This window comes from Anas platyrhynchos, chromosome 5 (assembly GCF_047663525.1).
Source record: "Anas platyrhynchos isolate ZD024472 breed Pekin duck chromosome 5, IASCAAS_PekinDuck_T2T, whole genome shotgun sequence".
Lineage (NCBI taxonomy): Eukaryota > Metazoa > Chordata > Aves > Anseriformes > Anatidae > Anas > Anas platyrhynchos.
The window spans coordinates 28,122,087-28,144,522 of NC_092591.1; the positions used below are offsets into that span (position 1 = coordinate 28,122,087).

General features: G+C 50.2%; 1 long non-coding RNA gene across 1 annotated transcript; it reads right to left on the reverse strand.

The window, feature by feature from the left end:
* Positions 1-5,378: 5,378 nt before the first annotated feature.
* Positions 5,379-7,078, reverse strand: LOC119717120 (uncharacterized). The gene is made up of 2 exons (XR_005266136.2): positions 6,682-7,078; positions 5,379-6,198 (listed from the first exon to the last, which is right to left on the reverse strand). It is a non-coding gene; the product is annotated as an uncharacterized lncRNA (long non-coding RNA).
* Positions 7,079-22,436: the final 15,358 nt, after the last annotated feature.

Genomic DNA, 22,436 nt, shown 5'->3' on the forward strand with positions numbered 1-22,436 from the left:
TGAACTATGTGGGGTCACGCAGCTGAAACTCTTATTCAGGCCTGCAGTGTGTGGTGGGAAGCACTCCTCTTGCTTCCAGTCTGAAGTCTGTGGTTACTGGAATAAATCAATAGTCCTTTATCAGCCTTCCCTTTCCCATAAGACGTAACTGATTCTGCTGGGGCAGTTGTTTCACAGATATTACTCTACTTGCTGTTTTTCTAGACGAAAACAGCAAGGTTTCGTCTTCCCCCTGTTAAAACACGGCCTTGTTTCTCAGTGAATCAGCTCTTTCCCAACTTCTTTGTAAACTGCAATTGAGCAAAATATTCCTAGTGCAGAGCTAGGCTCCTCATGCATTTTTTTGGTAGATAACCAAATTCAGAGGCTATTCTTTTCTGCAGCAATCAACACTGTGATATTTATGGCTGTTTTCTTGCTGGACACTGCCCACTTGTCCACAGTGGGGTAGCAGCAGCCATTTCCCATCTGCATCAAAAAGGTGACGTAGTGAAGGATTTCGTGAGCTCATTGTTGATGTAATTTGCCTTTTTAGGATTTCTTCCTGAACCCAAATCCTCAGGAGCCTCTCTTCCTTATGCACCTTTGCCTGCCTACTTTGGTGGGAGCCCTCGGCCTCGGAGCCGTGTGTGTGTGCTTAGCAAACGAGGGCTCACAGATGCAATACCACAGGGAACAATGTGAACCAGGAATGTACTAAAGCCAGAGGCATTGTAACCTAGAGCCTAGCTGAACAATGTGGAAGAAATGCTGTCAAATCTGTGTCTGTGGGAGCTATTATATCCCCAGCTAGCCCCCTCCAAAAGTTTGCTCAGCATGCTGACTTTCCAGGAGCTTTCTTAGTGCTTGGAACAAGTTACCTATCTCCTGCCAGAATCGAGAGAGGAACACGACTGGCTGACGAATACCATATGTTCCAGGCTGGCCAAAGGAAACCTAATTGTATTTTGTTTAGCTTGCCTATTTAGCTGGGTTGCTGTAACAAGGCTGCGTAGGTTTTGTGTGTTGTCTGTGTGTCTTTCCAGAGAAATGGGACTGATCTCTTCTACATGGGAACTGTCGTGGGACAGGTCTGTGTTTCACCCTGGAAGTGCAGGGCACAACCTTCTGCCTCTTGCCCTGCCGTAGAAGAGATCCGGGGGGGAGCCAAGTGAAAGGGAGGCAGTTGCCAACAGGAGTGATCAGAAATTGCAGCGCTGAAATCTCATTCTAGGCGGGGAACATCCAGTTCTGAGAATGCAACAGAAACGCTTACGCTAACCAAAAGAATCCCCTCACCCCCCTTATTTTTATTTTACCGATTGCTAGTGCATCAGAAAAGTGTGCGTTTGGGAATGGGAGCACAAAACTGGATGCTGAATATCTAGATGTAGATTTGCTGCGTTTAAAATGGCTTGAAATTAGAGCTGCAGCAGGCTGCAGAAGTTAGAAACTGATCCGTGTCCTGAGGTCACCAGGGCAGAACAATGCACCCAGGGGACATAGATCTGAGTTTGCAGAAGTCGAGGTCAGACTGATCAGCTCCAGAGTTCAGTTCCTAGAGGCACTGGATCCTGGATGGAGCTGGAAGAGGGCCTGTTTCCTCTCGTCCCCTCTGTTCCACTGTGCAACATCACATAGGGCTGGTCACCTCTCCCTGATGTGCTTTGTTGTCCCTAAAGAGCCAAAATACTTAGGTATTTGTATCGCCTACTTCTGCAGCATCTAGCCCAACAGTCCTCCACTTATGGGGACTGGGCATCGTGATGTTGCACACAACAGCTTTGGCTCACCTAAGGCACGAGCTCATCTTCTCTTTCAGGTTGTTGGAGCACGTAGACCCATTCTCCCCAGTTTCCTGGGCAGCCTCAGCAGTGGGGTTAACAGTGGCCTGCTGTAAGTTTTGCATCGGCTAGGAAAGAGTTGTAAGTAGTAAGCGTATGCTGTCTTGGCAGGCGAGCAGAAAAGGGTGGGGGCCTTCATTTCTAGCTGAGCAGAAGAGGGGAACCAGAGCTAAAACGCAGCTGCCACTTTAAATGGCTCTCTTTCCTCACCGTCTCTTATTTATCTCATGCCTTCCTGTTTACAGCGTCATTTCCAGCAGCTCCCATTCTGCTCATGTGGAGGTCAGGTCAACAGGAGGCCTACCCCGTTTCTGAACACCAGGTCAGTGCAAGTGTCTCCACCAGATGCCACCCAGGAGAAACAGGCTGTGGGCCGCTGCTCCCTCCGGTCCCTTGGTGCTGTTGTGCCCAAGCAATGGGTGTGCTAGCTTTGATGGAAGCCAGAATTTGGCACGACCCTTGACTCGCTTCTCTAAGCAAGCCCCCTGCCCTGCCACGTCCTTTCACTCCTGCCATGCTTGTTTACCCGCGGGCTGCCTGCGCCCCGTTCTGCCATGTGCTGTGCTGCCCACACAAGCACACTCAGCTGCGTGCTCAGCGACCCACCTATCGAGATACTCATGCAGCTGAATCACCCTTCGGTGTACACTCATAGCCACGCTCACAGATGGACTCTGATCCTCGTGAGCCAGCCTGAAGTTCTCTTCCAATCTGCCATCCCCGTGTCCTCAAGGCAGGGGGAGGCTCTTCCCTCCTGGATGAAACATAGGCCCTCGCAGCGCGTTTGATCAACCACAACCTAGCCTTGTGTTAGTTCAGGGCTATGGGGAGAAGAGGATGATGCCTGCAGCCCTGTGGTGAGAACTGGTGAATGTTGCCACCTCGTATCTCCAGCCCACATGTGCTCCAAGGTCTGCTATGGAAGGATGCTGGCATGCTGAATGCAGTTGCCTCCTTTTGGTGGGGTAAAAGACTTTCTCAACGTCATTTTATGGATGTGCCCAGTGCCCTTCCATGGCCCGTCCTTGCCTGACTCTCATCCTAATGTTTGGGACGGCCACCCTAAGAAATTTTGAGGCTGAGCCCTTGTTGGAGGCCATCTGTCCCACAAATGCGTGTAGGCCTACGCACAGTCCTGCTGATGCTATGATGTGCGCATGTTGGATAAAACGATCCCTGAAATCAAAAACATCTTCAAAACAAAAAAGCCCGAGCATCTCCCGTGACTGCCCCATTCAGTCCGCAGCACTTCAGCTCCCCTCCCTCCGTCACTCCGATTCCTCTACCCACGTTGGACCATTTAAGCATTAATGAAGGCCAGATGCATGTTCTGCAAATGCAGGATCGCTGCATTTTGTAGTAGGCTCTGGCTTGGTGCCTCCTTGTCCTTCGAATCCTCAGTACAGCTAATAACAACCAGAGGCAGCCCTCCTCGGTCTGAGGTAGAGCCCACCTCAGCGGTGACGTCTCTGCGACCGCAAAGGATTTCTCGGGGACCTGGAGGGCGACCAGCTTTCGGCTGTCGAGCCCCAGGATCTGGTTTCGTCTCTCACCAGCATTGGCGGGGATGAGCTCGGCATGACTGAGCTGTCCAACAGAGAGGTGGTGAGCTAGGCCAGCGCTAGATTTCTAAGGGAGAAGGAAGGAATTCGGTGTATTTTGGTGCCTGGAAAAATAAGGGATGGATCGTACTAGCAGGAGCTGTCCATGCGGAGAGATAAGAGGAGTGCTGGATAACTACTGTAGCTCGAGGTCTCATCAGCAGCTAACCTGCAGGGCAAGGATGGCTGGAGGTGAGATTGTGCCTTGCTTTTGTGCCATCGTCACAGCATCTTGTGCTTCCTTGCACAGAGCTGTGCTTCTTGGCCATCCCTGCTGCAGCCAGCAGGTCATTGCAGGGCTCTTTGGCTGTCTTCTTGCAGACAAGCGACGTGTGCCGGGGCTTCTCAAGCTCCACGTGGATGTGTGTGTGTAGGGATAGAAAGGGACCACAGCAACCTGCCAAACCAATTGCTGCTGTTTCTTGGAGTGAGAGAGCCCACAAATCAAGTTTTTAGGCCGAAAACTCAATTTGATTCCTCTGGGGAGCAGCGTGGGGTTTTGCACATGGTGACTGTCTGCCACAGAGCGTTGTCCCTTTACGGAAAGCTGGGACTGGTCTGGGAGCTGGTGGGCATACATAACCTGCAGCAAGGTGTCGTGTGTTGCTCCTCACCACTCTGCCACGGGCACGTAGGAAGGGCTGGGCTGTGACTGTCATGTTCCTGACCCTAATTTGAGTTTGCAGTCATTTCTGGGGAGGCCCTGTAGTTCCCTGTGGGGGTTCATGGTGGATATTTCCATCACCCGTCGGTCTCTGGCATTCTGGGTCTCACGCAGCTCCCTAGCAGTGGGTGGGATTTCTGCAAAAAAAGACCCCCTCACCCCCAAACAGGCCCAGACTGCTCAGATGTTCAGCACAGAACCTTCTCTCTTCTCCCCTTCTCTCCCCATCTCCTTCAAGCATACCTGTGGGCAGAGGTGGTGTTATTGGAGCAGCCTATTTGACTGCTATAATATTTTCCACTCGGATCCATTGACTTCTATTTCATGTTTTTGTTGGATCGACACCTTTTGAGAGCAGTTAAAGCTGCTTGTATTTGAATACTTGGCGACAGTGTGTCACTCTGCTATCTTTTCTTGGTTTCACCTCTAGAAGGCAGCGATGATATGTCTATATGCAGTCACCCAAACCAAGTGTGTGTCTCTGTGCCCCCCTCGGTGGCTTTCCTTTACCAGTAAGTCTCTGTATACTGCCAGATGCACCCTAAAGCAACATAGCATGATTTTATAATGTGTTTAGGGCACATGCATAAAGGAGGTAGGGATTGCGATTTGTTAAGCCCTGCTCTCTTCTAAGGGAGAAGAGGTTTTGCTGCTATGATTACAGAAGCAAAGTAAGGTCTTTGTTCTAAATGTGTTTCTTTTTTCCTTATCTGTGATGGCCTGGCATAAAATAAAATGAAAAAAAAAAAAAAAAAAAAAAGAAGTCAAAAGAGCTCCTGTGCATGGCTGAGAGCTAATCTTCCTGACACTTCCTGCTCAACCCACTCACTGTCTTGTTTTGAACCCCCAAAAGTGGCACCAAGCCTGTGGTCCTTCCCTGCCAGGGTCTCTGGTTTGGTCAGGGGGACATTCAGCTCCTGTGGGTCTGCCCCCCAGACCTCTTGCCCCATATCCATCACCCTCTAGCTGAGGAAAAAGCAACCTGGGGGCAAACTAGAACTGCCTGACCAGTAGCAAACTAACAGAAAGGATAAATGTAGGACTTGTGATGCAGCTTTTCTCATTAAGATCATTACTTATGTTTTGTTTTTTTTATTTCCCTTTTTTCCCCCTCTCTGTTGAACCATTGGTTTTCATGAAACTTCCAGGACTGAAGAATGTTAAAAGCAATTGACAGATACATAGGGTTACACCCTCTGCTGTATGGTAGGAAATCATTTCATTTGCCCAGAAATGGAGTCCCTATAGGAAGAGAAAAATAGCTACATGAGCTGAGGTGAGAAAAAGAAAATAAAACCAGATCCAGCGAGGTGGGAATTATCATTTCATGCTCACTGAACGTTGCCATCTCTTGTTGAATGTCATCGTGAAGCTTGTGATGTTTGTGGATTTTATTTGAAACTTGTGGTCTTTATTTGAGCTCCTGGAATCAAGAGGCTGAATGAGATTCTCAGCTTTCTATTTATTTTTATTTTTTTTAGACTAGCATTTCCAGCTCTCTTGATCCTGGAAGAAAACAACTTCACTTGAAAATATGAAGCCTCGAGGGTCCAAATGAGAAAACAGATGAAAAATACTCCAAATACTTTTGGGTTGGTTAAGTCTTATTATTTTGAAGGCTATATCATTCTGTTCTAAGGCCACACACAACATTTTTGAAAGATTAAAACTGGCAACACTCATGCTTTTTATCCAAGGGGTTTTACAGAGTGCGTGAATTTTAGTGGCTATTGTGAATGTGGGCATGGGGGGGTGATATTGCAAGCAGCCCCTTGCAGGCCTGTGGACTTCTTGGGCAAGGCTCAACACAGCCCCTGCCTCGCAGAGTTCATGAACCAGGCATGATAGGAGTCTGCAGCGCTGCTTTCCCCTCTTCTGTTTTCTGTTATCCATCTATAAGGAAGGGAAGGAGTGAATTGCCTGTGAAGTGCGGGAGAGAGGCAGGAATTTAAATCCAATTTGCTGCAGCTCTTCCCGTCACCCACCTACAGAGCAGCACCGTGGCGGTGGGAGAAGCAGCGAGGCGTTTCACGACATGAAGGTGCCCTGCCCGTGGGACAGCGAGCCCAGATGGGTGTCCTGTGGGGTAGGGCAAGGGTGAGAGGAGCTCCTGCAAACAGAAAAACAGGGGCTAGGCAACGCCAGTCACAGACACTCCCCCTGACCATGGTGGTTGCTGTTGTTGTTGTTGCTGCATTTAAAACAATATGCAAGGAACCATCCAATATCCTAGGGCTTTTGTTTATCTAGATTTTTACGAGGAAAAAAAAAAAAGAGAGAGAGAGAAAAAGAAATGAGAGGGGAAACACAAGCATTCCTTCCAACCAGAAAGTCATGAGTTTTGATTCAGTCTAATTACACAAGTGATATTTTTATAACCTCTGTGAAGTCTCCTCGCCTTCTTGGTGTGTCTCCATTGTTTATGTGAGAGTGGCCAGGTAGCCAAGGCAAAGCAACGTTGCGAGAAAATATCCCTTTGGCCTTGGAATACGCCGCATTCTCTTTTTGGCTTCATAAACAAGCCTGTTTTCCTGCTTTCATACCTCTCAGGTTCTTTTTTTTTGTTGCTCCTGCCTATAAAGCAGTTACTCACACTGTGCCCAGCTCTGGGCCCTGCTGGCAGCTCGGTGGCATCCCTTAGGCATGCATGAAATAATGGCTCCAGGTCTCCAGTGTATGAAATCACCACTGCTCCTCCCTTTTGGTTTGCAACGAAGAAGTGTGACCTGTGGGGTAAGGGGTGCCCAGCCTTGGTTGTGGCCAGAGCACGCACAGCTGTGTGTAATGGGGTAACTAACGGGCAGGGGTGTCTCTAGGAAGGGAACACCCAATTTCCTCGTTGGTTTTACAGTATTAGGAAGGATCCCTCTGTAGCTTCAGCTGGCAAAGTGTTCTGCAATTGCTGGGCCCTGCTTGGCCTTGGATGAACACAGGCAGTGCTCAGCATGCTTGCAGACTGGCCTCCTTGCAGTTGTCACAGGTGACAGCTGGCCTTCACCTCCCTCTCCTTGTACTGCTATCCTCTCTCTGCCTCTCCATCTACCTTTGCAGAGTGCAAGGTATTTGAGAGAGGCTTCAAGAACTGGCCTTGACTTTGCTTGCTCACTTACTAATACAATGCCAATAGCTATCGCAGATGCTTGTTGCCTCATGCTTGTTGCTCTTGAGCTATCTCCTGTTGCATTGTTAAAACAAGAACTCACTCAGAGATGCATTGCCCTTTGGTTAGTCCCTTCCTCAAGTATTTTGAGCACCACAGTCACTTCAAAAAAGGGATGCTCCTCGGACCTCCCTGTCCAAGTAACCACCAGGACCTCCCTGTCCAGGTAACCACTGCACTGATGAGAAATTTGGAGAGCACCAGGGATAAATTGGAATCCTGTGAATGGGTCTGACTGGTTGCTTGGGGTAGCAGCAGCTCGTCAGCAAGCCTCTCTGCCCCTTCCAGCCTTGGGAAAAATGAGCCGAGCTCCCAGCTGGTGAGCGATTAGCGCCGGGCTCTTGCACGGCGGCCGTCAGCTCCAGTCTGACACTTGTGTGCTCTTCCCACATCGACTGATGTCACTCCGTGTTTATGGTGAGCTGTCATCCATACATCGCATGTTTGGAACAAGCAGTCCTAACTCTCCTCCTGGGTGGTGGTTTGGATGATGTGGAAATAAGTGGATGTTCTCCAAGTGTGATTTTGTCAGGGGACTGCCTGGGGAATGACCCAAAGCTTTTAGCAGAGCCACGGGGAGCGGTGAAGGGTAGGCTCAGGAAAGAGAAAAACACAGAGAAGAGAGGAGAAAATAGATTGGTAAAGCTTCAAAGATGGCACGTGGGTTCCTGGGCTTGGACGTGGAACTGAGGGCGCATATGAAGGTAGGCAAAGACTCACTCAGGAATGCGGGAGACGCAGGCCGTTCACCTGGGATAAGTGCACACCTTGAGGAGTCCACCAACAGGAAGATTCAAGAGAGGCCATGGTGGGAAGAGGTGGAAAGCTGGTATGAGTCAGGGGTGAGGAGAGCCAAATTCGGCACTGCTTTTAAGCAGAGGAAACTCCGCTGACATCTTATAGCTTCAGGCAAGTACCAGCAAAAACATCTGGGCTGGATCTTGATCAGTATAAATCTGCTCGGGGGCCACTGGCTTCAGCAGTGCCACACCGATTTACGCATGTGAAAGGTTCAGCCCTCTGCTCGCTTCCCTGCTTTCAGCCCTGCCTGCTTTTGGGGTCCCGTGGAGCACTCTGGCTGAATTTGTGGGGGTCAAGGCAGAGGGTTTCCTGGTAAATGAGAAAAACACTGTCCTTCCATCCCGCTTCATCTGCCTGGGATTTCCGACTGAAAGGCACTGACTAATTCCATCTGGCAGGCTGACCACGCTTCAAAGGCTGCAAATCCTGAGACTTTTAACTTACAAACAAAACCATGCATTAGAAAAAAAAAAAAAAGAGAGAGAGAGAGAAAGAAAAAAAAAAAAAAAAAAAGAAAGACAGCTCTCCCGAGGGACAGTCTCTGTGAAATCCAAAACAAGGTCTCAGCGCCTGCCCTGGTGCTCCGGCTGACGCCAGTGTTTTTTCTGCCCCTTTTAAAAGCGAGCTGGAGCGTTCCCGACTCCTCCGTTCAACACCTCCGGCTCCCTTATTCCCCTCGGTGAGTGGGGCGGGGGGAGGAGGCTGGAAGGGAACGGCCAGAGCAGAGGAGGAAAGAAATGCCTGGTATTGATCCACCAGGGCTGGCCAGACTGCAAGAAATTCCGGTTCGTGAAAAATGTTGCGGTTGAGAACATTTGTTTTCGTTCCACGGTGGGATGAAACCAAGGCTTTCTGGAAGGGAGGGAGAGGAGGGGAGAAGGAGAAGAAAAATGACCCTTTTTTTTTGTTGTTGTTGTAGGGATGGGATGGCCTCGACAGCCTCCCTGTGGTACGGGTGCCCACAGCATGGGGCCGGGGTGCCAGCCCTCGGCCGTCAGCCTCCCGCGTGGAGGCCGTGCTCCTCCAGGTGGGCAGGGCAGAGGCTGGGGTGAAACCCCATAAGGATAAGGAGAGAGCCCTCCTTCCATCTTCATCTCGTCATACACTCCTGGCAGGGCAGAACCTGCAGGGGAGGTGGCGAGGGTCCCCTGCCTTCAGCACTGCAAAGGAGGGAGGCCTTGACCCTGGGTTTGCACAAAGGAGAGTCTAGAGTGATTACAAAAAAATAATGGACTTAGATGTTGCTCTTCCCTTTAAAAATGAGCTCGCTGTCTTTTTGCACAGCCCCTCCGGTCATGGGTAATGGGAATTCCTTGCAGGAAAGAGTAGGAGGAGGTGAAAACCAGAGCAGGACCGGGCCTGGAAGGCTTGAAGGCGTCAAAGAGTAGGACACAGATGTAGCAGACAGCTCTTATGCCTTCCAGGCAACTCCTGCAGCAGGGTGAAGGAAGATGTGGGTGATTAAACACCATCTTTGAGCACGGTAGTGTGATCTAGCCCTTGTGCATCTCTCCCAAAGTCAGGGAGCGAATCCCATGGGGAAAGGGATGGGGCAGTCCTGCCTCCCACCTCCTGCCTGGCCCCTTGGCAGCTCTACCCCCCTCTGCCCTCAGGAGCTGCCTCGTTTGTTTTCCAGGAGGTAAAAATCCCTTCTGGACGTCAGCAAGCGAACTATGCAGGGGAAAATAGAGGGGGGAAAATAAAAAAAAAAAAAAAGTGTGTGCCGTGAGTCAGAGGGCTCCTCCGGGGGGCTGTGGGATTGCGGGGAGAGGTGGAGGAGCGTGGCTGCCATAGGCAGGCCTATGTACCGCTAAGCCACAGGCATGAGGTTTTGGAGCTCGCAGGCCTAGGAGCACAATGGGACCTTCATCAGCTCTTTCCAGGGCAGGAGGGCTTGCAATAAAACCTGAAGTGTCTGGTATTTTGATTGTCAAAGGCCACATCTTCCAAAAGGGGAACGCCTTGGAGCAGCTGAGGAAGGTAGAGCCGAGGCTGCCGCGTGGAGGCTGCTAACAAAACAGGCCTCTTTCTCCAAAGGGGATTTCCTGGCAACAGCTGCAGCCTATATCCAAAGCTTTTTCATAAAAGAAGAGGCCAGGGTTGCCTGGTCTCTTCAGCTTCCCCTGGTATGGCACTGGGGGGTGTCCCTTCTTACCGAGGATTTCCTACCAAATGGGGCCAACCATGGCTGCTGCATGGGGTAAGCAGGCTGGAGCAGCTCTTGGGCAGCTCCTTCTGAAGATCTGGGCTGTCTCAGCCTGGTGAGGTGTCCATAATGCCAGCTGGTGTGGTTTGGGAGCATCTGGAAGCGTACAGCATGTTGGGGGCTTCCCAGGTTATGCACAGCTTCTTGTGCTCCGTATCCTGCTGGTAGCAGGCGGACACTGGTTGAGGACCCAGATGGGACTCACCACCACGGCTAGGTGTTTTCTGTGATGTCCCTGGCGCCACCTCCACGTGTAAAATGGCACCAAATCAGGCTTCCTTGCTCTTCTTTTTTCACATTGCCTTCAGTAGTAGGTTCCCCCTGTCTCGTCCCTGTGGTGCAGATGATCCAAAGTGTTGGGGGATGTTGTTTCCCTGGTCTTATTGTTTTCCTACACAGTTCAAAGCTCACTCTTCTCCCCACACCCAACTCTGCAGATGCGCATCTCCGCAGGCTGCCCTGGAAGGAGTCGCTGTGATCTGTTTTAACCACTTGACAGCCCCCTCATTATTTATGGGAAAGCCAGGCCTGGAGCCTGCTGAATGTTACAGTGAGGGATACGTATCTGTGTGTCCTATACTGCTGGAAGGCTTGGTGGAGTTCCTGCGAAGCTCTTGGCTTCAGAAAGCCGCTTTTCAGGCACATTTTTCTTGTAACCCAATTCCAAGTTAGCTAGCGACTCCCTTCCTCCCTCACTCTTTCTCCTCAAGAGGGACGGTCATCTTGACAAAGAAACACGCTTGTCTTCTTGCCACATTCCCCTCTTAAAGGGAAAGGGAGGTGGCATACTGCGCCTTGAAGAGCAAAAGCAGGTCAAGGCAAGGTGGAGTTGCCTCTTCGCATCCTGGCTGAGATGTAAATAGGATGGGTAACACTCAGGAAGTTGTTCAGCATTTCCTAAAACCCCCGTGTTCAGTTTCTTATGACTTTACCAGCCTCTAACCCTTCTTGGTGCTACGCATGTGAATTTTGGGGAGAATGGTGTTAGCTGAAACGGCTCAGCCATTCACAAGAAGGAAATAGGAGAAAATAGGTTTGTTTGGTTGTTTGTTTGTCTGAGATGAGCTTCCTCCATCCTCTATGGAGAAAGATGGGAATGTTCAATCAGTTCATTCAAAATGTAGGTACCCAATGGAGGTGAAATGAATTGCACCCATGACAGAGTTTAGACAAGTTGGTTGAAGAGGACTCCTTATTTGTAGGGCTAAGGAAGATCCTGCTGCTGTTCCTGTGAAGACACGGCTGTGTTCAGCCATGTTACATGTTTTAAAGGAAAAAAAAAAAAAGATATCTTGGTTTGTTTGTGGTGCTGAGAGTTTGGTATATTCTCTGATGGGTCCATTCAAATTGTGATCATTGCAGTGCTTGTCCCAAAAGCAGGAGGGTGCATTTCATCCACGAACCTTCTTAACGATGCTCATGATCCTGCGAAGCCAGAGAGGAGGTTAAATGGCTGTCTGACCCTCCGCTGATCTTGGTGGCTCCAGTTTGGCTGGTGTCTAGGACGCAGAGAGGAGATACACAACCAGGTGGCTGGTGGGGCAAGAGACATCGGGCATCTCGGTTCAAAATTCAGGAAAGACCAAGCATGAGAGGACTGGAAGTCACTTATGGAGACAGCAGCACAGAAGGAAGCAGAACAAGGACAGGCTGTGGGAGACAGGCAGAAACCTTCAGGCTTGGATGGGGACCAGGGAAGAATGATCTGGGATGTCCTGTGGAAAAAACTGGCTGTGTCACAATGACCATGTTCAGGGGAAGCAGTTACTGCTGCGTGAATGACCTGGATTTTGGCACTGGCAGGGCTTCCAGCTCCTGGCATATAACATCCTTTGTGGGTATAACACTGTATGGAGTGAATGTATTTTTTCATCTGGATTTTTCTCTCTGCTCTATTTCTTGTGCTAACCTTTCCTTGGTGTTTTTTTCTCTGCTGCTTTTTCCAGCCTTTCATGTGCAGATTTGCGCCCAAGAAGGTTTCTGCTGAACTCCCAAACATATGCTGTTCGAGTGGTTTGAAATACCGAGTGAAATGTGCTCATCTTTCACTAGCTGGAGTAAAGATACAGAAGGAGGAGGTTTCCAGGAAAAATACCCTTACGTCTGAGGAATAGCCTATCATCTGTTTACCAGGACATAGTCGTTCCCTCCTGGCTGCTAGCCACTGAATTGCGTATCCACATCTTGCCTGGATCTTTGTCTCCAAGATAATCCAGCAAACAGTTAAAATATAGGGGGCTTCATCAGCAGAAGGTCCGTCCCTGATCTTCTAGCTCAGTGAGACCAAGAACAGTCTGTTTTAAGGTCCAAGTGACAGCTTGACTTCCAACACCTGCCTAAGTGCTGTTGTGCTTTCAGTTGCAGAGGAAGTCTTCCCTCCACAAGAGGTCCTTCTGGGTGGGATTCTCTAATTCCACAACTATGGGGTTCTCTAATTCCTGTGTCCTCCGCAAGAGCTGGGCAGAAAGTGGCCTTGTGCTTCTGCTGGCCTCCAAGTCTATAACTTGATCTTTGTCTCTGTCCGGCACCGCCTTCCAAAGCCGGGCTGATACCACATGTAGCTCTTGGACAACCTCGCCTTTTTACGCACTTGCTGTTCCGTGACCCTCTGGCAGAACCGCCTGCCCCCATTATTCATCCTGACACGGTTTGTAACAGACAGAGCTAACCTGCGGGAGCCAGCTTGCAAATTTCCCTGAGGCTGTCAAAGAAAAAGCTGTGTGCAAGCATAAGCACATGCGTGCAGACACCTTTTCCATGTGTTTTCACATGCTGTGTGTGCACGGCTATATTTATGCACACTCATCTGCAAGCACACACATTTTTTCAATACTTGTTTTGTGTCCTACCGGGTGAAAAGCTGAGAATGGAAAATGCATCGATAAGCATAAGGGAGCTTTTCAAAACATTTTATTTGACGTTTCAGCTTGCAGATGCTTTCCAGTCTTAGGACAGGATAGGGAATGGAAGAGGGAAGGGAAACGGGAAATCAAGGGGAATGGGGAAGAAAAATGGAAGGGAAGGGAAAAGAGAAAGGGAGAGGGAAAAAAGTGGAGTGGAGAGGGAGAGGAGAGGAAAGTAAAAAGGGAAGGAAGGGAAAAGAAACCAGAAGAAAAAGAAAAAGAAAAAGAAAAAGAAAAAGAAAAAGAAAAAGAAAAAGAAAAAGAAAAAGAAAAAGAAAAAGAAAAAGAAAAAGAAAAAAGAAAAAAGCCTGGATAGCAATGATCCAGAGCTTGTATACCTTAAAATCTGAGAGGTCCAAGAGTTCTTGACCTGCATTCCCTGTTTCAGAAGCAGAGTGCAACAACACACCATGGTTTGTTTAAAACATGGCAACTCAAATCTTATGTTTCAGAGAAATGTTTCGCAATGGTGCTGAGGAGAGAAAGCTAAAAGATTTAAGCTGTTCCCCGTTACTATCTCCCTCCCTCTGCCTTTTGGCATGCTTGGAATCAAACCCACTCGCTTCTGAAACAGCCAGTAACGTCGCTGTTTTGATGGAGTAAGGCTTGAATTAAAACATCAGTAAAAAAAAAAATCCTCAAATCCACTGAGACAGGATGCTGGGATTTATAATACAGCGGGGTTTGCAGGCTGCCTGGCTTGACATCTCCCGTGCAGAGTGATGGGAGCGCGTGCTGCAGAGTGGCTGCAGGGGGACGGTCGTCACGCGGGGCTCCGGCTCCTTCCAAGGGGTTTGATTTCTGTTCGACTTTTCTTTTCTTTCATTTCGAAGGAGCAGAGTCAAGTGCTCCAGTGCAGGGTCTGGTGCATTAATGGAATAAACAGGATTGTGGACGTGCTGGCAGCCTCTCAGTTTGACTTGGCTTCGCTGGTCTCCAAAGAGTGATATTATTGGTTATTTATGAGTATTCGGATGACCTTTGAGCAGTGGGGAAAATGTTTATGAATCTAAAAGCTTCACAAACTTTAGCACAAAAGCTTGTTTTGTCCAAAAAAATGTGAACTGTAAGCGACTTCTTCATTATTCAGCCTTGCTTATCCTCCTCCTTTAAAAGCCTTTGGTCATCAGTCGAGATGTAGGATCAAACCGTGTAGTGCAGATGAGCAGTGACGTGCCGTGAACAACTAAAAGTGAAAATCCAAGTGGGAAGCATGCGAGGAGCTCCAAGAGAGCAGCTGGTTTTGTTCAATGGGCTGGTGAAGGCTGAGTTATTCAAAGAAGTCAAAGGGAGTTAGGTACTGCTGACCCATTATGCTTGTGGACTTCCTCGCCCGCAGGGGTGTACTTTTGAAAGTTGTAGATTCACTTGGGAAAAATTAGGATCTGTTTGTGAACAATTTGTAAGTGGAAGGAAAAAAAAAAAAAGCAACACAACCAAGCCGGCGGCTGAATTTCCAATCGGTCCTACTGATAATGAATAACTTCTGCAGTTCTGCTTTTTGAAACAAACTTGGTGTTGTCCATTTCGTGGCATGTCATTTCAGGAAATTGAAAATACATGGGGGAAAAAAACCCTCATTCACTTCAGTTTGGAAGTAAAAAATTAATTCTTTTCTGTCTTTTTTTTTATGTACTTTTTTATATTTCTGTTATTGAAGTCTCGGCATGATTTGAGTGACATTCCAGGGTCGGTGTTTGCAGCTAGATAAAGGATTCAGCCCTAGTGATAGGTGCATCCTACCTGCAAAAAAGCTGGTCTCTTTTTACGTGCTGTCTTAATGTTAAGTTGTGCTCCCTTTGCCCATTGCAGACAAAGCCTAAAGAATGCCACAGGGGGGATTTGTGATGTTTAGTGTGTCACTCCCTCAGAGAAAGCCAAGAAATGCAGGCTATTGAGCTTCCTTGCACCTGGCTTCAGCTCCTGGAATAAATCAGAGCAGTCTAAAGCCTATTATAAATTACTCCTGCTTCTCAGTGACTCCTGGGGAGTCAGGCAAGGATCAAAGGAGAATACAAACAGCCCAGCCCCAGCTCCTTTCCCTGTTTTTTTCAGCTGATGCTAAGGTTAGGTGTCACTGTGGTGGCTCTGTGCCATTATGGTTGCTTTTCCCAGGGAAGATCCTTCACCTGTGGTGTAAGACAGCCTCACCTGGCTGCTTCATGCTGTCAGAGGCTTGTTCCAACACTCTGCCTCCACGTTTCTGAAGATGGACTGCAAAGTTCAAGCAGCGCTAATCCTGTTTAAGGCACTCTGGGGTCCTGTTTGTGGCCCACAGCGTTTAGCAGAATTTCCTAGGGCAGGATGGGTTTGATGGTTGTTACGCCAGTGTATGGCAGGACAATTCTGCTCCCCTGGTGGAGCTGGCTGGTAGGACAGTACCCGGAGGAAAAGCAGACCCTGGCCTGATGCTCCTCTTATCAGTGGTGCAATTGCAGTGCAGTGGAAATGAGGCACAGCCAGGTACCGCAAGGTTGGATGCAGTGTCCGTGCTCTTAATCATGCCTTATGTAGCTACAAGAAGGGAAAGGAGACACAGTCTTGGGTGAACGTGTCCACTTTGTTATTCTGATGTATGTGCTTGAGTATTCCTCTTCAAAGCCCTGTCCCAAATACTTGTCCCTTTCAGGTGCCTGTGGCCATAGGGTTTGAGTGACCTGTGACCTGCCATCAGAAAGATGCAAAATAATTTCTTGGGAAATTCAGGGTTGTTAGTTCCAGGGTAATTTTCCCATGTTTGGTGTTTCTTTTCTCCAAAGACTGAGCTCCTGGAGTCATGGGATTTATATAAGACCTGTAAGCCTGAGCTGAAGAAAACACTCCAAGCCCCACCCTTATACATGCAGTTTGATGGCATAAACCTGAAAACCTCAGAAAAACAGAGGGCAAAGAAAGGAAGGTCTGTCTGTTGGGTTTTTTAATAATAAAAGGCTTGTGATTATTTAAAGCTGGTCTCTCGATATTTTGAGCATGCCTCATGATCTTTGGGTGCGTGGAGCTGGCAACGCCAACCAGGCACCTATAAAATGCCTGGAACACCCCCTAGCACAGCCCTTGCTATAGGCAATTTAATAAAACCTGGGGTATGACTCTCAGCTACCTTTCATAGCAAGGTTCAAAAACCTCTCCAACAGGACCCCTTTCTGTTACATTCAAGTCGTGCTTTCCATGAGGGGCTCTTGCCATGGAGTTATTCGTGCACTGCTGTGGTTTGATCTCCTCTCTGTCAGTGCCCCATCCATTGACTTCTGCATGGGCGTCCAAACAAGCTCTAAGACCTGGAGTGAGGAAAACAAACTGGGAGCTGGTAAAAAGAGGGAAGACCCTGTGTTTCTGGGTGTCTGCAGAAAAAGGGGGACTAGAAGGGAGGAAATGCCCTTTCCAGTGTGTCTCAAGGCTCGTCCCGCAGGATGAGAAGCTGGTTGGAGGATTTAGTTTGGTTCACAGCTGCTGGGATTTGCTTGTTGGTGCAGAGGGGGAAGAGATGGGGGAAGAGAAGCAGAAAAGGATGGGAAGGAAGGGAGTGAAGGCTGTGCTGGGTTTCTGGTGGTGCCTGCACTCCCCACAGCCTCTGTGGTCAGGCTGCCCCAACTGTCCTCTCTCAGCCTCTGCCAGCCATGGCTGGACTGTGCCCACAGCATCAGAGCAAATTGCCTGGTACATATTTAAGAAGATAAGTTTTGGTAGATGGAGGTGGTTTAGTTTCATTTCCAGAGATTCCGGACTCTCTGTGTGTCAGGAAGAACTGTTCCATGGTGAGGGTGGTGCTGGAACAGGCTGCCTAGAGGAGCTGTGGATGCTCCATCATGGAAATGTTCAAAGTCAGGCCGGATGGGGCTTCGGGCAACCTGCTCTGATGAAAGACATCCCTGCCCATGGCAGGGGGCTGGACTAGATGATCTTTAAGGGTCCCTTCCAGCCCAAACCATCCTATAATTCTATGACTTCAGGCTAGATTCGGTGCTGTCTGGCACTGCCATTATCGTGCTGTGCAGCTGGCATTTGCCTCGGGAGCATCTCTCTTGCGTTGCTCCACCCGTTAGTGACAGGAGAGAACAAACAGCCTTGCGCTGCCAGCGGTGCCTGGGAGCACTCCTGCTGCTGCCAAGTGTCCCTGCTACTTGCCGCTGTCTGCGAGGGAGGTCTCGTGCCACTTGGCTCTCTTGCTCCTCGGTGGTGTGCCGTGGTGTTACCAAGAATTCAGAGGCTGTTCTCTGCCTCGCTGGTTCCTTGCCGTGCCTTGCAGTGGCAAAGAGTCTGCATTTGCTGGGCTTTGTTCCTCTCCTCTTCCCCAGCAGATGCTGCTGCACAGCTTTCAGAAGTGGCACCCTTGCTACAGCCTTGTAGCGTGGTGGAAATGGCTGTTGTCAAGGCTTTCAGTCTCTCTGACTCTCAAAGCTCTTCTGCCAGTAGTTACTCAGGAGAGCTGTGGAGGAAACCATCCCTCACTTTCCCTTCGGGCCCTTTGTATTTGTGTATAACAAACACGTTGGCTAACTGGGGCCTGAGAAGCATGACGTGGTGAGTGCTGAACCCAAATAAGCCCGCTTAAAGCACTGCCAAGGCCTGGCTGCACCTTTTGGGGTGACTTCCAGGCGCCACGTGGATGCCAATGAAGCTGCCTGAGCTTGATGCTGCCATAGCTGCGTGGGCGCTTGGACAAAGTCCATTCAAGGGTCAGGGGCTGGAACTGAAATCGTGGCATCCATGGAGAGCTTTCACAGGCCAAGAGGCATCAGGACTTGGGATCTGCAAAGGCCTGTAGCTCTGCAAGTATGCCCTTCCAGGTCACCTTGCATACGGTGCTAGGACACGGGAAGGGAGAGTTTTCTTCCCCAGCAGCTTGGGATTCACATGCGGCAGCTGAGAAAGCGATCTGCCTTGTTTACAGGCAGGGGGTTTGTGCATGCGTGCGTCTGACTGCATGCTGGCATCCGTGTGGCTGCTCGCTGGGTCCGTCTTTGTGCAAGGTGCTTTTCAGGTGTCGTTTTGTTTTTTATTAGAACACACTGGCAGTGAAGGAGATGGGGATGGTGCGTGATGTGTAACTGGGGCAAGGGAACTGGTGGTAATTCCTTCTTTAATCGAAACCAGCTTCAGGAGAGGCAGAAAAGACCTTGATAAACCTCTCTTGCCCGCAGAGTACTCTGCACTGCCCCCTTCTTGGATCAAACCCCAGGTTTTGTCGCAGTCAAAAATGCTTGAAGACTGTTTTCCCTTGCATCTGCCAGGTATCTAGCCTTGTTCTCCACCACTGGGAGCCACGCTGAAGGAAATTGTATCTAGCCCTACCTTTGTTGTTTGACCTGCAGAGCAAGGGATTTGTTATCTGAGGATTTCTCAGGGCAGTTTTCTGCCTGTGAAGTTTCAGGGAATCGCAAGTCAGTTATCTTCAGCCTTTGCAAGCTTCCTGCACGAGCTCCCATCATTAACCTTGGTGCTGCCCAGACCTTTAGACGCTTGTGGCCAGAAGCAACCAGGAAAGTCACTTGGTCTGATGCCGTGCGGCACCAAGCACAGAGCCGGGCACAGCTCCGCACGGGGCACGAAGTCTCTTCCTCTCTTCCTCGGCATCTGCACAGGGGGCCAGGCAGAAAAGCATCACTGTCTGGGGTGCTGGGGGAAGGATGCTGTGCTGTGGTAAGGTGAAGGGAGCTGGGGGACACGGCTGGATAGGGTGCTGCAGGGGGGCTGAGATGACTCCAGGGCCAGCAGCTCCCTGCTCCGGCATCAGCACAGTGAGGGCTTTTCCCAAGGCTGCCTTCTCCTAGGGGTGCGTCTCCCTGCTTCGCCAGCTCGTTTCTTAACCTGCTCCCAAAGCCTCTCCCTTTTCCTTTCTCTTCCCCCCACGGCATTGTTTCTCCTCCCCTCCCTGGGAGCCCGTTACAGCTTTAGGAGCCGGTGCAGCAGCCGTGCCTCCGCTCTGCGCTCAGGCGGGCAGGGGCCAGCGCAGGCAGGTGAGCTGGGGAAGGGGGGTAATAGGGTTGTTTAGTCTGGGTTAGTTAGGATTTGTTTTCCCCTGGGAGGCAGCTGAAAGCAAAAGGGTCTCAGTGGAGAGGGGAAAAGGGGGAGCGATGTGTCTCTTGTTGAGAAGAGCCCCCATGGGGCTGCCATGGAGCTCTCTGCCTTGTTCAGTCCGTAGCCGCTTTGGTGGGAAATGAGGGTTAACAGCACAGCCGGGGACAGCACAGGGGGGAACAGCCCATTCCATGGAGTGGAAACACTCATCCAGACCTGCCAGCTGCCTCAAAGGCAGGGCAGGCAGCCTGCTCAGTAAGGACGGCTGGGTGGAGAGAAGCAGAATCAAGCAGGGCAGAGGCAGCGGGGCCGGAGCCTGGGAGGGGAGAAGCAGGCAAGCTGTGAGCTAACCCCAGCTCCACCACTGGCTGTCTGGGGGATATTGGGTAAGTCACCCGTGTGCCTTCCTAGCCTCTGCCTTGCCTACCAGCAGAGCAAATGGTGCTCCGAGTGCTGCTGGGTGCTTTGGGCTTCCCTGTGTGCTGCTCCCTTAGCGCTGGCTTTGGGCTGTGCTGCCAACACCAGGCTGCACCGAGGCTTTTGGCAGCACCACGATGCCGAGAGGTAGCAGCACCTGCCTGCCCTCGGTCGTGGCCATGCAGCGGGGGGGGCTTCAGGAGGTGCCTGGCCAGGGACGCAGCTCGTGGTGTGCTGGGGGAGAGGAGGAGGCAGTTGGTGCAGATCTTATAGCAGACCCTGTGCCCTGAGGTTCGGGGTCACACAGGGACTAATTAGTTCTAATTGGCCACGGAGTCGCGGTCATTTTCATGCAGTTTCACCTGCTCCGTGCACCCGAGCTCTGCTTTCGTTAAGAGATAAGTACACGTCCTGGCTCCCTGTCCACATCTGAGTGCTCTGTGCCCGAGCTGCAGCTGGGCGAGGGGATAATATGGGAGCAGGTACCAGCAGGCTGGCTGCAGGCAGGGCAGCGGCCCGCAGAGGAGAAACGTCTCCAGTGCTCTGTCCTTACTCTCCTTCCTCCATTTCTCTTGCTGGCCATGGCAGGAGCTGGGCGTGAAGGCAGATGGACCTTTGCTGTGAGCTGGTCCTTGTGTTGCCACTGTAGCGATGCAGCTGTGAAAGTCCCGAGCATCTTCGACCCCATTCACCCCAAATCTCTCCGAGGGAGTCCACAGCCATTGAAGAGTTCTGTCAGCCTGACATGGAAGTGTGGGTTTTAATGCCCAAAGCCACCCCCCGAAGTGTGTTGCACAACTCCCCTTGCTTTCCCAGTGCCCTGCTAGCCCTACTGGTGGTCGCACACACACGATGCCCCCCCTGGCCAAGCAGCTGAGGCGAACGGGCCACCCATGGCTGGTTGGAAGAGGCTGTGCAGGTTTGTCTTCCCTCCCCTGAGCTTGCAGCATCCATGCTGACCTTCCCAAGGGTGCTGTGTACGTGTGGGGCTCTGGCTGCCGGGGGACAGAGGTTGGAAGAGGATCATTTGGGGAAGGAAATCCCAGGACTGCAAAGGGTTTGCTGCCCCCCTATGGATTTGACCGGCGCGGCTTGGGCCAGGGCACCAGGGTGGAGGAGGTGGTGGCTGGTGGAGCTCCACCAGGCCCTCGTGTCCTCCTCGTTCAGGCTCTCCCTGTGCTCTGGATGGCTTGGGGTCTGGGCTCCCATTCAACCGATTGCATAAACCCAGCAGAACAACAAGGGTTCCCCAAAGCGGCTCCGTCCGTGTAGGGCGCTCGTTCCTCAGGACTCCCTTGGCCGTGCTGTGCTTTGCCAGAGCTTGTGCCAAACCCAGCCCCGTGGTTTATAAATAACATTTGGGTGGGACAGCTCCATTATTTACCTAGGAGGCACCATTGTCTGGTAAGCAGAGACAAATGGCTGGAAGTCTGGGGCGAGGTGTTCTCTTCTCCTCTACCGCTGCACTGTGTAGTACCACCTGGTGCCTCAGTTTCCCTGCTGGTGAATCAGGAGTGATGAAAACCAGCTCATGGTAACTTCTGCAAGGCTTCGTTACCTTAAGGATCTCGGTAAGGACTTTCCTCCAGAGTCCTTGAGCAATATAATTCTAAAGCAGACCAAATATTTGCACCTCTTGGTTGGTGACCAGACCTTGAGAAGCTATTGACACAGAGATCTGTAGTAAAGGGCATTCTGGAAGACATATGGTGGTGGCACTGATATGTTGCTGTCTCACTCGTTACTCCTTGATAAAAAAATATTGCACACTCCATTCCCCTTCATTTTCAACCCTGCTGGCTCAGTCTGTGCTTTTCGTTTCAATGACAGCTCAGTGCCGGGTGTCTTTGCTTCTTGGCTCTGTACATTAATGATTTCTGAACCTACACAAACAACTGTAACACTAAGAAGAGTCACCTTGCATAGTTCTGCTTTTTAAAAAGAAGTCAAACCTTAGAGATTTTCTTCATTTTTGGGGAATCCCCATTCAAATAATCCTGCACATCATGGATTAATGTGGGCTGGGAGACATGGAAGCTGTGACAGTCTCATCTGCGACAGCACAAACTTCAGGGGATGTGAAAAAAAAAAAAAAAAGCGTTATCAAAAGGCTTCAACCTCTGACTGCAACTGGAAGCAACGTGGTGTGATGGAGCACTGTCCTGGCATGACAGCAGCCTCCAAACCTTCCTTTTCTTTCCACATTCCCCTAAAGGGAATGGTTTAATACCTTGGGCAAAGACTGTGTGATAGGCTCTCAAGTACCACAGCTGTGTTTTTCTTTGCTCCTTTAGGGTGAACAAGAAAATGCCCAGAAAACTGGGGTTCAGAAAACTGGGAACTCTCTGCAGGAGAAGCTCACCTTCCTGCCATCTACCTGAGCCATCCCAGGCCCAACATGGGCTGTGTTCCCAGATGATGTGCTGCACCCAGCAGTGCAGGTGTCAGGAACCTCCGCTTGCTGGGGGACTCCTCGGACTTCTCTGATGGGTACTGGAAATGTCCTCCCACCCTGAGCTGAAGGCCTAGAGCCAGTGCATTTCAATGACAAGTTTTCCATCAGCTGCCCATTAAAACTTGGAGTTCCATGTGTTTTTTTTGTTTGTTTTGTAAAGGCCAGATCCTTGGTTGGTGTGAATCCCTGCGGTTGCACTGACTGTCTCGCAGCTAAGCTAGGTTTCTTCCATTAGGGAAACCAGCCTGAAGAACTTAAAGGAGCTTGCCTAGAACTCACCCTCTTCTTCCCCATGTTTTGATGACAGGTTTCAACTCCTATTTCCATGCTGCAGATAGCCAACAAGTCCTGGGCCAGGCAAAACTGGAATTTCTAGGATAGCTCAGAT